Source organism: Amblyomma maculatum, unplaced genomic scaffold (genome assembly GCF_055883805.1).
Source record: "Amblyomma maculatum isolate TAMU_Amacu unplaced genomic scaffold, ASM5588380v1 scaffold_23, whole genome shotgun sequence".
In the NCBI taxonomy this organism is placed as follows: Eukaryota; Metazoa; Arthropoda; class Arachnida; order Ixodida; family Ixodidae; genus Amblyomma; species Amblyomma maculatum.
Window position 1 is genome coordinate 377,940 of NW_028146748.1, and position 16,284 is coordinate 394,223.

A 16,284-nucleotide genomic window follows, 5' to 3' on the forward strand; every position below is an offset into this window, starting at 1 on the left:
CTTCGTCAAGACACAATGTTGCAGTGGCCTAATACGACTAGTGAAACTGCCGCGTTCATCTACTTTCGACTGAAGCGCCACTAGATGCGCGCAGCTTACTTTTGTGTAAAGTCTACTTTGTAACAATTCTGTACCTAAAATGCTTGTCACGCGCTGGATACAAAATCGGAAATAGTTTTTTGCACTTTCATGGTCTGGCACGCTGAAAATTGGCAGTTAAAACTGCATTTGCTGACGAATTCTGCTAGGTGACTTTAGCGCCCCCTGTTCGTCAGTGGCGGAGTGGAGCCGCTGAAACGTAGTCTGCTGCACTTACTTTGCTATTACCCTCCGTGCGTGACGCGTAGTATCAGCGGCATGGCGGCGTCGTAATGTCAGTTGTTCGTTTTTGAAGTTGAAATACTTCGCTAAAGCCGGTGTTTGCGTTCGTCGATGATTGCTGCGCTTTGCTTTGTGCGTCCAGCGTGCAGTGTTCTATACGGTTGGAGTTGTTGGTTGATATAGCGGAAACGTCAAACGCTTGAGAAGCGCTGAAGCCCCCACGCACCTGGCAATGCGTTCACGTTCAACGCTGCAAGCGTCTGCCGGGTTCGAACCGCACCGGAAAAGAAGCACTTGAGGCAAGTCATGGCATTTGCAGGTAAAGCATTCATTATATTAGTTGTTCTGCCTGTGCTGCAACGCTTGCGATGCACTGTTGTGTACGCGAGCATCTGTGGCTGGATACCTCATTTAGATTTAACTGCGTAGCGCAGCGATTGTCCTTGTTATATTCTTCGGTGCACCTTGCACAACCCAGTGTTCGTAGAACATTTGTATCGCTATTTGCAGTTCCTTTTAATAAAGTGCTTCTACTAGCAGTTCGATATAAATGCCGAAGTCAGTGTTCAGCCTAAAATAATGAACATCTGAATGAAAGGAAACGGAGCTTAGTTTTCTCTTGCGCAAGTAATATGTGCGTTTCAAGGTAATGCCGGAAACATCGATTGTAGTGTAGGACTCGTGAAACGTGAGGAACTACTGTTTGCATTTCAAAATTTGTCGCGTTTTCTTGCGTTTTCTTGTGATTTGGAAGCCCTTCAATGTTTGTCAGCGAAATGCAGAAATGCTCAAGGGAAGTTTCCAAACATAGTCATACAAAGAGCTTTACTTCTATTTTTTTTTTTTCGCGACATTATGCAGGCCAAGCAGGAGTCTCATGGCCTACTGCGAGGCCGCTTTCCATGCACTTGCCAGTTCATAGCGGGTTTGAAAAGACATATGTACTCAGATTTTTTTTTAACACAATGAAGCAGCCGTGCTTATTTCACAGTAGCAATAAGGGACCGTTGACATCACAAACTGGGGAATACAGCGCTACTTGCTAGATGGGGGACAGGTGAAGGACAACACACGAATGAACGTGTCCCCGGTCTACCAAGTAGCGCAGTATTCCACAGTATGATCAACCAACTGGCCCCCGTGTTTTCATTGTTGACATTACAAAATCAATGTGAAAAGCCCTTCATTGTTTGTCAGCCAATTGCAGAAAGGCTCAAAGGAAGTTTCCGAACCAGCATACAAAGAGCTTCACTTCAATTTTTTTTTTTTGCAAAGTCACATTATGCAGGCCAAGCAGGAGTCTCATGGCCCTACTGCGAGGCCACTTTCCATGCAATTACCAGTTCATAGCGGGTTTTAAAAGACATATGTACTCAGATCTTTTTTTTTTTTACAGAATGAAGCAGCCGTGCTTATTTCACAGTAGCAATAAGGGACCGTTGACATCACAAACTGGGGAATACAGCGCTACTTGCTAGATGGGGGACAGGTGATGGACAACACACGAATGAATGTGTCCTCGGTCTATCAAGTAGCGCAGTATTCCACAGTATGATCAACCAACTGGCCCCCGTGTTTTCATTGTTGACATTACAAAATCAACGTGAAAAGCCCTTCATTGTTTGTCAGCCGTATGCAGGAAGGCTCAAAGGAAGTTTCCGAACATAGTCAAAGAGCTCTACTTCTAATCCTTTTTTTTTTTGTCGCGAAGTCACATTATGCAGGCAAACCAGGAGCCCTCGCCAGCAGCAGCACCGGCAGGTCTCACAGCCCTGCTGTGAGGCGGCTTCCCATGCAATTACCAGTTCATGGCAGTTTTGAAAAGACGTAAGTACGGAGATTTTTTTTTTGCACATTCAAGCAGCCGTGCTTAATTCACAGTAGCAATACGTGACAGTTGACATCACAAAATCAATGTGAAATGTTTTAAAATTTTGCAGAACGGATGCACTGATTGAAAGAGAACCCTTCTTGTGCTGCTTAATGAGTATTTTAATATGTTCTGCCAGTTTGCTGGACAGCAGTTCGGATGAAAGTATTCTAAAACATACAAATCATGAATAACGTCATGACATGTGGGCTTTCAAAAAGTATTTGCTTTTAGTCTGAGTGCACAAAATGGCCAGCGTCGGGGGATTTGCTGAGCATTTAGGTCTCACACTGCAAAAAGGCTATGATTTGGAACCAGGGAGCAACTTGATTGTGCAGTCATCAGCATGGCAATCTAGAGTACTCAGATAGTGTACTTTGGGCTGCATGGATGTCATCTGCCAATAATTCTTCTTTTATGATAGTGTGCATTTATCATGCATCCCCACACTGATAGAGCTTCGCTGAACTGTTTTATCTTGTCCATTAATGTCATCACGTTTATGACACAGTAGGTGACAGTTATCTAAATATCAAGCTAAACCATATTGGGGAGTTGTTCTGTACAAAAAGGAAACGATCTCTGCACTACGAATAATAATACATTTGACGAGTGTTAGCAAAAGTGAATGCGGTGTATTAATGTTGCTGCACACAAATATATAATACAGCACATGCATGCCTGAATGCTCTAGCTACACATTGTTTTGTGTTTCTGCAGCACCTTTGTGAACAGTCACAAGTGGTAAAAGCTGTATCCAGACTAGGCACAGACGTGAAGGCACTCCCATCAGTATGTCAGCACATTCTCAGCTGCAGGCTATTCGAAACCACTTGTTTCCACTAGATGCCATCGGTGCAGCCAAATGCGCCTCGGTTGGGCGCTGTAAATCGTCATGTTCAAGAGTTGCCAGTATTACAGTAAAACGTGATAGGGCAGCATGTTTGTATATCAAATGTATATCCCATCATTACTTTTATGTGCTTCCTTTTGTTACGCTTTATCTTCTAAAAGGGCAGTTGATCTTGCTGTTAGGTAATGAGAACCTAGATGTGAAACAAGCATTCAATACATCCGAGGCGCTGCTTATTTCTTAGCAGCTCCAAGGAATCGAGCAGCATGCAATGGCCAGCAGCTGTTCCTTTTAAGCCCACATTGTCGCAATACCTTTACAACTCGCAAGCTGTGACTGGGCTTTTTCATGTTGTCTGCTTTTAAACTGTGCTTGGCATATGCACAATATTGTATGGAATAGAACATGTCCTCGAAAAGAAAATCATTTCAGCTCTTCATTGCAACCCAGTCACACAATACTGTTTCCAGCTCGTCTTTAGGTAGCTTGATACCTTTTGCTGACAGACTATTTATCTTGATGCTATTAAAGAGCATGAAGTCATCAGAAATGGTTTGGCAGTTTGTACTACACTTTTTGTTGCTCAACAATCTGTTCATGTCCCTTGATTTGCTCAGTGACATGACACCCAGTGTTTACTATATAAGAATGAGCTGACGAGAGGGCAACTCATATACTGACCAGTCAACGCATCTCTTGAATGGACATCGAAGCTTTTTACCAGAGCCTCTTTCTTTTAGTTGTCCTTTTATGAAGCCAGAGGAAAGACAACCAAGCTTTGGAGGGGCTAAAAAGACTAGATGTCATGCCTGCTCACTACCTTGTTTCCATTGTGGGATAGCATGTGCGGGTATGTCACTACTGGTCTCACCTTTTCTCTAGGCTCATCTGCACCAACTTCTACAGCCTGTCACTTCTGGGTGTCTTTTGTAACCCCTTTCAAAAGCAAACAATGGGCCCCAGCTGAAGTCAGCCTAGCCAATTGAATTTGAAAACTAGAATGGAGCTTGGGGACACATGACTTACTGATCACAGATTCACAAAAAAATAAATCAGTCACTCATTCCTTTCACTAAATTTTATCTATTTGAAAATCAATTAGAAGGAGCCCCTTTTTTAATGTGGAACAAAACAGCAGCATACCTGATTCATTGAGCACTCAGTACTTTGCTTATACTTGCTGTTCAAATATTGCTATCAGCATACTTGCGTCAGCTTCCCTCACCAGCATTGCGTAGCAGGATCCTTGAGAAAAGGCGAGACTGGCAGTTATGCAATATCTACCTAAGCTGTCCCACAATTTGAACATTGCTGTGAGCATGCATGACAGTCCACTTCCCTCTTTATCTCCAATGAAGCTGTGGTCTTTGCTGTCACATCGGAAAAGACGAAAGAGGTTTTGGTACCAACAATAGACGGTCATTCATGAAACATGCAGAAATGGTAGTGTACGAGTTTCACTCTCAAGCAGCCATTCCTGTGCAGGACAAACTACGCACTGTGCAAATGAGGGAGTCTGGGAACTTCAGTGAAATATTGAGCAAAAGAAAATGGTCTCTAATTTACCACATCACATTGGATCTTGTCCTGTGAGGTCCCATAAGGCATGCTGTGGTGATGTGTACTACTGGTATGAGCAGAAATACAGAATCGCAGAAACTTATTGAAGCCTTCTATATTAGCAAGAAAGGTAACCTGTGTGTCCGCAGTACTTATTTGCCATGGTGAAAGGCTCAGCACAACATTTTAAAAGTTCACTGTTATGCCACAGTTGATGCATTGATGCGTTCTTTGCACATGTGGTGGCAAAAAGCATATAATGCATACTTTTTTGCAAAAAGAGTAATTTGTTATTCACACTCTTTTACAATTTCTTCCATATGTGCTGTGCTTTTTGGCACCCTTGAATGCTTCAGACGAATAACTAGCAGTTTTTCACAAGTCGTCATAGTTTGCATGAAGCTATTTCTTAAGTACTGCTGAATGTTTCAAATTAGAGGAAGTTGTGCTTGCATGTTGCTCTTCAGAGCGAACATCTAAAGCAGTAAAGCTGTGTGCATTGTTTCTGTGATGTCATTGCATTATGGGATGCAAAGCAGGAAACAACTTGGATCTCGTATTCTTTTACAGAAGTGCTAAAAGCAATTCACTGATGATGACTGAGCCTTAAAAAGAGCAAAGCAGAGCTTTATTTGTAGTGCATGAATTTGACAGCTTTACTATTTTATAGGTAGAATGAGAGGAAAAAGAGGGTTTGCACGGTTGAAGAAGAACTGAACAAGGGTAAATGGGTACGCCTTAGTTCACAGATGAGCCAACGTTTCGACAAGTGGACTTGTCTTCGTCTGGGCAAAGCGATCATCACTGGCAGGGGTTTAAATATGCTTTTGCTTCCGAAGAAGAAAAGCTGGGGAGGGGAAAGTGGGTGCGAAGAAAGTAGGTGTGAAAAAGTGGGGAGGAGAGGAAGGGTGAGAAGAAAGGGGGTTATGAAGTGAAAGAAAAAAAAATATTTTAAGTATGTATCTCAACCTGGAACCAGAGATCCTGTGGCCTGTGAAAGCGGCAGTACCAGGAAAAACCACAGTATCGGGCAGATGATTAGTCACCACTTAGGCGGGTTTGGTGCAGATACACCTTACAAAGGGACAGGCTTTGCAAAGGGCCCTGATAAGGCATATGTCTAAGGGGGACAATTCCTAAACCTTTCTACAAAGGTGGGGGGGGGGGAGAACCACAACTGACATGAAAAAAAAATATTATTCATAAAAAAAGTTTGAGGAGAAATTCAAGCAACAAGTGACAAGGAGAAAATGTGTTTAGAGGAATATGTAAGGTTATGCTATTATGGAAGGGATTAGAGTGTACATGTGGTGTGAATAAACTGCACAATTCACACTATGTGGGATTGTTTTCCCGAATAGTTATGATGCAGAGGGAATATACCTAAGGGATTCTAACGTTCCCTTAGATATATTTATTTCTGCTGGTTCCAATGCATATCTAATTCATAAATTTAGAACATTGGAACCAGCAGGAATATTTCTGGTGACTGATCATCTATCCTGTACAGTGGTTTTTCCTGGTACTGCCACTTTTACTTCTTTTGCAGGCCACAGAATCTGGTTCCAGGTTGAGATACATACTTAAATTTCTTTTTTTGGTCGGTTGTGGTTCACTGTGTGGTTATTATCCTGTGACTTTGTACTCCCCCTACCTTTTAAGAATTGTCCCCCTAGATATATGCCTTATCAGGGCCGTTTGCATAGTCTGTCCCTTTGTAAGGCATATCTGTACCAAACCAGTTTAAGTGGTGACTAATCACCTACCCGGTATTGTAGTTTTTCCTTGTACTGCTGCTTTTACTTTTGCGGGCCACAGAATCCTTGGTTCCAAACTGATAAATACATACTGAAGATTTTTTTTTTCTTTTTTGCTTTCACTTCATGACCCACTTTCTTCTCACCCATCCTCTCCTCCCCACTCCTTCACACCTACTTTCTTTGCACCCACTTTCCCCTCCCCAGCTTTTCTTCTTCGGAAGCAAAAGCATATTTAAACCCCTGCCAGCGATGATCACTTTGCCCAGATGAAGACAAGTCCACTTGTCAAAACGTTGGCTCATCTGCGAACTGAGGTGTACCTCATTTACCCTTGTTCAGGTCTTCATACTATTTTATAGTCATTGGTATTACTATTTTTCAGCAATTCTCGGCTATCCCCGGGGGATTTCGTGTAGCAGAGGTGGCCAAGGATGAAAGAGGAATTCAGCTTCGAACATCTAGAGAAGCACCTGCTCAGGGCTCTGGAGTGGTTGAAAGCAGCAGGCATTGCTCAAAGCCAAAGGAAGAGGTGAGTGTTTTGTTGCTTCCTAACATTTCGAACTGTAACAATCATTTTTAAACCAACATTCTCAAAAATGTGACTGTTCACACTTTCCAGTCTGCTGTCCTTGTATTTAAAGTGCTGCATTTTTTATTGCCGAGTCTATGAGCATTTTCAGCAAAATGACGTGTTAACGAGGCCAGTTGTGTCCAGACATCAGCTAAGGAACACTAGGCCAGTCACACCAAAACGATCACAGCAGTACTTTCACATGCCTGTATCTCAGCTCCGGTAAAAACATCAGACGTGGCTTGGTGGATGTCTTGATAAGGAGAGGCAGTGGGAACAGGTTATCAGAATGCTTACTCAGCAGTTCAGTGTGATAGGGAAGTACTGAATGTATTTATGGCTTCTGCCCACATGACGTGTTGCCCATTGCTGTCATTTGCATGGCACTGCTACAGTAAACAGGCAAAATGCAGTGATCCTTATGAAGTAATATTGCATCAGTTGACATTACTAATACCTGCATTCAAAAACGCGCCTTGATTCAACACTCCACCTCCACTCCACTGAGTGGAGAAAACAGCTGCTCCTCCTTCCCAGGGCCAATTCAGATTCATGAACGCCCCTCGGCGTTTCCTTCGACAAGGTCTCTTTGAGAATATGTCCTCCACTCGAAGCAGTGCAAGTACATATGGGAGCGAGATTAAGGTGAACTTTTTGCCTGAAAACTGCGTGCTGAAGTGTGTAATGCTCAGTTTTTCATGTCGAGTCTTCTAAACTTTTGCCAGCAACCTCAATGTTAACAGTATATTGGAACTTGTTTTGCGGGCGGGATAAAAAATGTGGCTGTGAAAAATGGCAGAAAACACTTCTGCATCTGGCAACAGTCACTGCTGGTGACGAGTTTACGTAGAACATGAGGCAGGCATAGAGAAATGGTATGAATACCTCGGTTTGCTTGTTTGGTGTGAGGTCTATGTTCACCCTTTGTCGCTTGGTTTTATTTTTATTGCCAGGCTTTGACAGACAACTGAATACATTGCAGAACAAAATTAAGAGCTGCCAACTCCTACGAGCAGGCTTCTGGCCATCAGAGCGCTCGGGGGAGAATTGAAAACATTCGTGTTTCTTCACAGCGCGTTGCAGCATGCACACTGAATTCGGCTCTGCAGAAGCAAATGCTGCCTGCAGTTTCCCAACAAGTTAAGAACCGTAATTTAAAATATGCCTCAGAAGGCATACCCTTCATTAACTGCGAATATCCCTTCGTAGGGCAAGCAAAACAATGTGCTCCCTCGACAGTGCCGCTCGTCTGAAGATGATAGTAACCCACGAGCGACAGGCAAGCCATTGGTGTGTGGGGTGCAGCACAGATGCACAAACAGCTTCACCGCCCCTCTGGTACCCCCCGCTTACTGCATGCGACACGCTGTTCCCCCACAAGTTCGCCATCGTCTGTGGAAGCCACCACGCAGGGCAAGCCAGCGTGAGTGCAATATCACAGATTAGCTCCAGCCAGCGACTCTCGGGCACTGTGCCCACACTCCGGATTTCGCTTTATGAGTGCATCCTTTTCCATATCTAAAAGGAAAACACAGTACTTTAACTTTATGTTAAGTAGCGCCACAAAAACCCGACCCCGCTCACAGGTTTTATGGCCGCCAGGCGATAAGTGTGTCACCACTTATCGGTGGTAACTCCTGCAGCAAGGAAATAGCTGGCGTACCACTAACATTTCCGCAAGCTTCTTGCACTCTGTTTGTTCTTCCTGGCGCTTGCATTGGCTGCTCAACGTCTCCTTTGGTTAACGTGGCACCTGCTGTGGTCGAAATGCAGATCTCACTTTCATTGCTGGAGGCGCTCATTCCGAATGATCTTGGGGCCTTCTTCAGGGCTCACCTGCTCTGGTACTGCAACATTCAACTGGCAGGATTTTTTTGTGTCCGCTGGCCGGCCTGGCCATCATCTGGCATATTTCTCTCATCTTTCTAATCCCCTGCGATGGATAGCAATGACACCTGTGTGTTTCTGACATCGACAATGTCTGCCTCTGCTAAAGCGACATGTAACTTTGCGGTGGTAGCTATGGTTGGGAACAGCACCGCAGGCTCTGCCTCTGCTAAACACATAGTGGGTCTTGACATTGGTATCTTATCGCTACTGGCCTCGCCGTTTTCTGAGCCATCTTGTGGACTCACATGCTCGTCTTTCTCCTCTGGGGCCGGCTCCTTCGTATCTGCTAAACCTCCTAGCAATACGGTAGCCACACTTGTTTTCTCTCTGGAATCTGCATTCGCCTCTGCTGTTGTATGCATATTGCCAGCATCGCAATATACTCGACCAATTTTCTTGGGCTTCTGTGCCAATTTCTGATCTAGTGGTGCCCGAAGGGCACTCATAACTTTTAGTCAGTGGAGGCACAACAGCAGGGGTGTAACAGCTGCGCCAACTGCGCCTTATTGATACAGCTGCATGTTGCTGCGCCATAAGTGCGAAATTCGTTAAATGTGCGCCACATTGCGCCAAAATGCCCCGACTAGACGCAAAAGTTGGCCATATGCAGGGAAAGCTTTCTGTTGTGATATGACCAGTTGCGATGTTTCATATACTGCAGCATGCATCACTGGCCTTTTATTTTATTTTGAGATGACGTCATGCCATCGTAATGCTTACCCGTTATTTTTCTCTTGCATCGACGTGCTTTTCCGCGCTTCGAGTATTCTGAACCGTAGTGGTTTGAGGATGCTTCACTGTACAGGCAACGGTCCGTGCAGTGAAGCATCCCTCTAAAGCAATGTGGCCATTTGTAACGAGGCAGCACTTCTATTGCGTCGCACTGCGAAAAGGGCCGGCTTGTGATTTTGGAGCAATGCTTCTACGCTGAGTTTTAAGTGCTGCATGCTTCTAATAGATATATCTAGTTGGTTTTTTTTTTGTGCGGCTCTTGGAGGTTTTTTTGTAGTTGGGCCATTCATGTTAGCAGGGTTGTTTTTGTGCTGTCTCGTTGATAGACTCACTTTCCCATCGTCAGACAGAGGTGCCATCAAATATGGCTTCTGTGTTTGTGAAAATATATTTTGAGGTGGAGGAGGTAATTTTGTTTTTTTTGGGGGGGGTCGCGGCAGGTCAGGAAACATGCAGCAACCTTAGATTTTGAATTCCATAACATCGCATTGGAGCCCAAGACTGCCAAAATTAACATTTACAGATGCTAGAACATTGAAATGCTACAATGTCTGCACTGCGCATGAAATGTATAATCTAATATCTGTCATTGCCAGTCCCTAGAAAGCATAATCACAGGCCTAAGATGTGCTCGCTCAAGTGTTCTTTGCTAATACAGTTAAATCTCGTTACAAGAGACACTGTTATAAGAGAGATTTTTGTGAATCATCTGAGGGAGACGAGCATGTAAGAGTGCCTCAAAGGTATTAAAGCAAAAAGAAGGCTTGCAAAGTGAAATGCTTTACCTCCAGAATTTGGAAAGGAATACACTCTGCACTCACAAAAATACATACTAGTATGAATAACTTCTTCAAGCTTTCCTGAATAATTTCCTGTTAATGTGTGTGAATGCATTTATATGCTGATGTGCAGTAAACACGGTGCTTTTAGAATTTTTGGTTACAAGAGACATGTTTTTCGGGTCCCTTGAGTGTCTCTTGTAACGAGGTTTTACTGTAACTTGCCTGCATACTTGCTTTTGAATCAACATTTTTTTTTGTACTGTGCTCATTTCTGGGCTTTTTGAGCATGGGCTGATTGTAGTCACGACTTTGAATTGAGCTCTTTCGGAGCTGCCATCGCACACCAGCTACAGTTTCGCAGACATTAAAACATAGTTTTGTGAGTGTTGTGAGCAAGATAAGATCCCGTGATTGAGAATGTCAAACCACGGTAGAAGACAAAAAATTGAAATGCATATTCTCTAGCTTTTTTTATTTTCGCTGTCCCCGAAGTTTTAAAAATAAACCTTTTCAGTTTTATGGTTCACATTCATTTCTATTTTTTAGTTGATACCATGCCTCATGTTTTTTATAAACTATGATGAGTGCAGGGCAACTTGTAACAGAAAACAACGCCAGGTTTATTATCTTTGCCATGAACAAAAACTGTATAGTAAAGCTTAACCATGGATTTTTTCAAATTTGCCAAGACTTGCCTCATCAGCAGTCAGTGACTTTTAAATGTAGCATCCATCCAATGGGGAGAGTTGGATAATGATTTTACAAATTGCTCCATCTTGCTAAGCTAATCGCACTAGTCAGAAATGGCCCGTCATAACACAGTTACACAAATTTAAAGGAGTATAGACACGTACATTTTCTGTTCCGGTATTTTTGCTTTAATCGATCCACAGTGGTCCAAAACAGAGGGACTGCGACCCAAAAAGCCCCAGCACAGATCAATTATTTGTTATCAGTGCATTTATCAGGGCCAGTTTCGGTTTCGATCTCTCCGGACACGAGCGCGCGATGACGTCAAAGATATGAGAACGCCACACGAGCGCTCCCTACTGGCAAGGTTGGTGATCGCGTAAACACAAAATCTGATGACGCATTCGGGTCGTGTTTTTCGTCTGCTTGCTGTCGCACGTGCACGAAAATATCGTCGTCGAGCAGCGCTTCAGCGTAGCATAATTAGTACTGCGACGTTGTTTTGCCCAATAGCGTGGATGTTACTAACATTGCCGGGCACTTTAATCCCGACCTGCTCGCCTGCGACTCATGCGACGAAGCAGGAATCAGCAGCAGCCACGAAAGCTTGGTGGGTTGACGCGCAGGAAATGTCAACTGGTAGGAATGTTGAACAAAGGAACCGTGAAGATGCTGCTTTATCAGTCCGGTTGGCCAACGCTGTGAGCCAAGCTGTTCTAAAAAAAATGTTTTAGTAATGATGCGACCAGCCACCGTAACCCGTAAGCCCTCCCGATGGCTCCCGTGCTCACGCCTGCTCACGCGCTGATTGGTCCCGACGCGGCAGGCCTGCGTGCCGCCGTCCAAGCATGTGCCGCCATCTGGCGCAGTCAAGGCAATCGATGCGTAAAGCCATGGCCGCCGCGATCGGCTCCCAAGTCATAGCTGCCTCAGCATCCGCTGTCGGTAATCTAGCTATCGCAGATCGCTGTTCATTCGCTTACATAGCTATTTGTACAAAGGACTATCAGTCACGATTAAATTGCGAGGATTATTCGGCCAATACGGAGGTCCTGCTAGAAATATTTAGTGATACAAGCGAACTTTTTTTTTACGACAGCTGCTAACCGGTGCGACGCACCTGATGTCAGCTAGCTCCCCTGCTGAAGGCGTCGCGCAAAGCAAGAAATTTTACGAGATGTGCTTGCCAGTAAAGCGGCGCTAAACTCCGACGTTTTTTACAGCGTTAGCTCGTTCCGAAGCGCCTTTCGCTGGCGCTTCGATGTGAAACCAGCTAGGGCTAGCGACGTCTAGGGTAGGCGGGGAGCGGCGCAGTATGTTCCCGGCACGCCATCGACAGGCACCGTTGCCGTAAGCCCTGCACTTGTGCAGGCATACTGTTGGGGCCTGAGTTTAGTAGGCAGTCTCCATAGATACACCGGTGAGGTAATTGTAACATGCACCAACGAAGAAGCCATCGAGTAAAGCGAGCAGAAGCGGAGTTCTTTCTCAGGGCACGGCCGGAAGCGGCGGCGGCGCTGTTCGAGTCCGGCCATGTGTCGTCACCGCTCTTTGCTTTGCTGACCCCACGTCACAGTTGTTTGATGACGTCATGTTGTTTAGCTATGTACACGTTTTCGTCACAGAGATGTCGATGCCAATGGGTTTTGAAAAACGTAGTACTTGCCTGGCTTGTTTTTAAAATCAAATTAAAATATCTTCGCGGAAACGTGCGAGGTTGGGATTGCTTGGGGAGCATCTCTGTATAACCAGGAAAGCAATCGTATTTCTTCTGACGCTTCAAAAAATGGTGTCTATACTCCTTTAAGTGCCGCGCCATCCTCTGGCAGATCTGCGCAAAGCACAATGGAAGAAGCAATCGCCTCTCGCGTCGGCTGCTGACAAATGTTAGCGTGTTGTGCCGCTGCTTTCCGCTGTCATGTGTCTTCTCGTGTGCATTGGTGGTGCTTCCTTGCAAAATTCAGCAAGCACCGGATTGCTTTGATAATTAGCTACTAGTCTGCAATTTTCCGTGACTTTTGAAGCAAAAGCTTCACTATGTCGTGTAAAGCCAAGGTTGCCGTGTGGGGTTCACGCCGCCACATCGAACGCGTCGTGACCATGGTATCCATCTACGCCCTTCCAAGGTGTTCCAGTGCTGGGCTCCAGATATGCACGGCACAGAGGGGGGAAGGGTTTCCTACTGCGTATTCGTGTGCCACTATGGAGAGCCTCAGTGGGCGAACGTCAGACTTCGTGTTGACTGATGATCCATGGATTTAGAATGCAACATCGAACTGGGCAACACGATGCAAAGGAATGGTGGACACAATAAAAAAGAAAACAGCGGGAAGCAGCAGCACAGCAAGAATGCCAAGATAGCAGAGAAAACTTAGCCTGAGAAATGACAGTCAGAGAGACGTGAGCGTGACAACACTTCGCTTTCCCAGGGTGCTTTGCGTGGCCACTCGATGGCGTGGCGGAATTACTAGGAATGTCTATTGTAAGGAAGCACTTAGAATTTCTCTCCAGTTATTTCACCTCGTAAAAATAAAAAATTGGTTATTCTGTAGCTGACACTGCATGAGAATTGGGAAAAATTAAATGCCCTTTTTGAAACAAACATGGTGGAATCAAACATTTTTCTGAATTTTATCCAGTAATTGGTTGTGTCATAATTGTAACATTGCAGAGTACCTTGCTGTCTATGGTAGACGAAGGGGCCTTTTATGAGCAGTACACTTGCGGTATGAGGCTTAATTCTCAACTTACTCAATGGAATATTACTCCAATGTTTTCTCCTCTTGCCTGTTTTTCTTGTTGCTTTTCTTTCAGCAATGTAGGCATTTAGCAGCTTTGACCTTGGAACATACGTCAATGAAAAATTTTATGCTTTGTCGGCATGCTGACTAAATGAGTGCTAACTAGCTTTGAGAATCAGGAAGCAGGTTATACTTCTTTATGGGTTTTAAATTGATTCTTATGTTATGTGTTCCTTGCTTCCATGCAGGTTCAAAGGTGGTCGTGGTCTGCGGCAGGTCCAGCTGACAATAATAAAGTGGATAAGTAGCCTTGCATATATGTCCCAGTTCTTACTTATACTCCGTACATAAAGGCATGCTTTTATTTCACAATTAAGCATGATGCCTTGTACAGGCACGTGTGCACTGCTCTAGCATTATATGTGAATGAAAGCAAAATCTAAATTTTTTTAATTGAAGAGATGCCACAGATTTAGGACGTACACTGCCGCGGAAAATACTGGAGGCACGACGGAAAAACAATGCCGCGACACAATACTCAATGTACGACAGATAACAATACGACACAACGTTGCGACATACAACACACAACAGTACTACAAACAGCGGTCCCATTTTACGACAAACAACAGTACAACGTACAACAGACAACAGCACTACACACAACAGACAACAATACTACAGACAGAACAGTACTAGAGACGACAGGGCCGCAACTTACAACACACAATTGTACAACAGACAACAGGGTCCCATTTTACGACAGGCTAGATTTGTGTTGTATTTTTCGACTGGGCAGTCAATACAGCAACAACCTATGGTGTGTACAAAAAGATCAGATATATATATTGAGTAAATGGTTTGTAATTTGGGAGTAAGTGAAGAATTCTTTTTATGGAGAAGGATATACTGCTTGTCAACCACATAGTTTCCGACAAAGCAGAATAGCTTTCATTCGTAGCTCTATGCATGCGCCCGGGTGGATGCTAACGGGAGGTCCTGCCTGCAGCTTTTTCGCCTTGCGGCCTCCTTTGGTATATTTTTCTTCTGTTAGACAAAGGTTTGTCAAAATAAAACTGAATTGAAAAAATTATTTATAATATGTACTCTATTACTGATTACAAATGTACCCCACCTTGGGGAATTCCGCACAGTGATGTTTTCTTTTTGCAGCGTATGTTCCAGCATTGATGAACAAGGATGAGGACCGTTGCAACTCCTGCCTTTCTTTCAAGGAGGCGCAGAGCGAGAGTAGCAGCAGCCACAACCCTCCGATGAGCGAACTTCATGTGCCACGGCGCACAAAGCAAGAGCTTATTGCTGCATGGCAGTCACGGTTTGCAAAGAGTGCTATGATTGGTACAGTGGATGCTCCCCCTCCCCCCCCCCCCCCCAACGAGCTGGCAACTCAGCTTTTTTCATGGTGCCACACTCACAACCTTGGCACCGCTGCTGCTGCTGCTGGGCCAGAATTTAGACTACCCCACTGACCCCAATCTAAGCCCTGTATTTAAAAGGCTGGTATGCTTGCACCAAATTCTGCACTGGTCACCTACTGGGGTAGAAGATTGGGTTTGTTGGTACTTGATTGAAGGGAACAAAATGCAGCGCACCAAGACAAGGACGGAGAAAGAAGACACACACTGCGCTAACTTCCATCTAATATTTATTCAAGAAAGGAAGGATGGTTTTTATATTGAAATGAATACAAGTGCACAAAAACAGCACACAAGAAAGAAATCACACAGGACAGACGCTAAATTCATCTGATTTATTCTCCGGTAAGAGCGGAAAATATATATATAAAAGGAGACATGCGCAGTAAAGAAACACATCGCCAGTTCTCAATGCGTGCTCAAGATACCTGTACTCTGCGTGCAAAAGATTAACAGATGTGTCACTCACACAGTCATGCCCCCTCTTCCTGATGTGAAAGGCTTCTAATAGTTAACGTGTCGTCTTATCACCGCCTCTGCCAAGTATATTTATCTCCTCCAGCCGCGGCTCACACGCTCTGCAGTTCGCACAATGCTCTGCCAAATGTGTCCCTCCACTCCTTAACGCCCGCTAATGTTCCCCCGCCCGGTCATTCACACACCGCCCTGTCTGGCCTATGTAAGCCCTCCCGCAGGTCAACGGTATCTCGTAAACGACACCGGTACAGCAGTCGACATACTTGTTTGAGTGCTTCTTCCTGCAGTCACTCTTCTCTTCCGCGCACGAAATGCGTGAGCAAAGTTGGGCCAGTTTCTTCGGTGCAGAGAACACCACAGGAACGCCGTGCTGGCTTGCCACTTTTGTCACATGATGGGCAACCTTATGAATATACGGTACCACTACTGGTTTTACCGAGTGCCTTTCTAGTGCGTTCGCTTTGGCGAACGTGACCTGTTTGGTTTTTGCGAAGTAGGGCCTCGGGCACAGAAACAATGACCGCGCAGGAGAACCCGGCCGTAAGTAGCCGGTGTACAGAAAGCTGCTATGCAGCTACACTGCATAGCAGGCGGGCACGAC

General features: G+C 44.7%; 1 long non-coding RNA gene across 1 annotated transcript; it reads left to right on the plus strand.

Annotated features, from left to right (window-relative positions):
• Positions 1-348: 348 nt before the first annotated feature.
• Positions 349-14,085, plus strand: LOC146171043 (uncharacterized). Its single transcript, XR_014702879.1, has 4 exons — positions 349-640; positions 2,033-2,148; positions 6,747-6,893; positions 14,019-14,085. It is a non-coding gene; the product is annotated as an uncharacterized LOC146171043 (long non-coding RNA).
• The last annotated feature ends 2,199 nt before the right edge of the window (positions 14,086-16,284 follow it).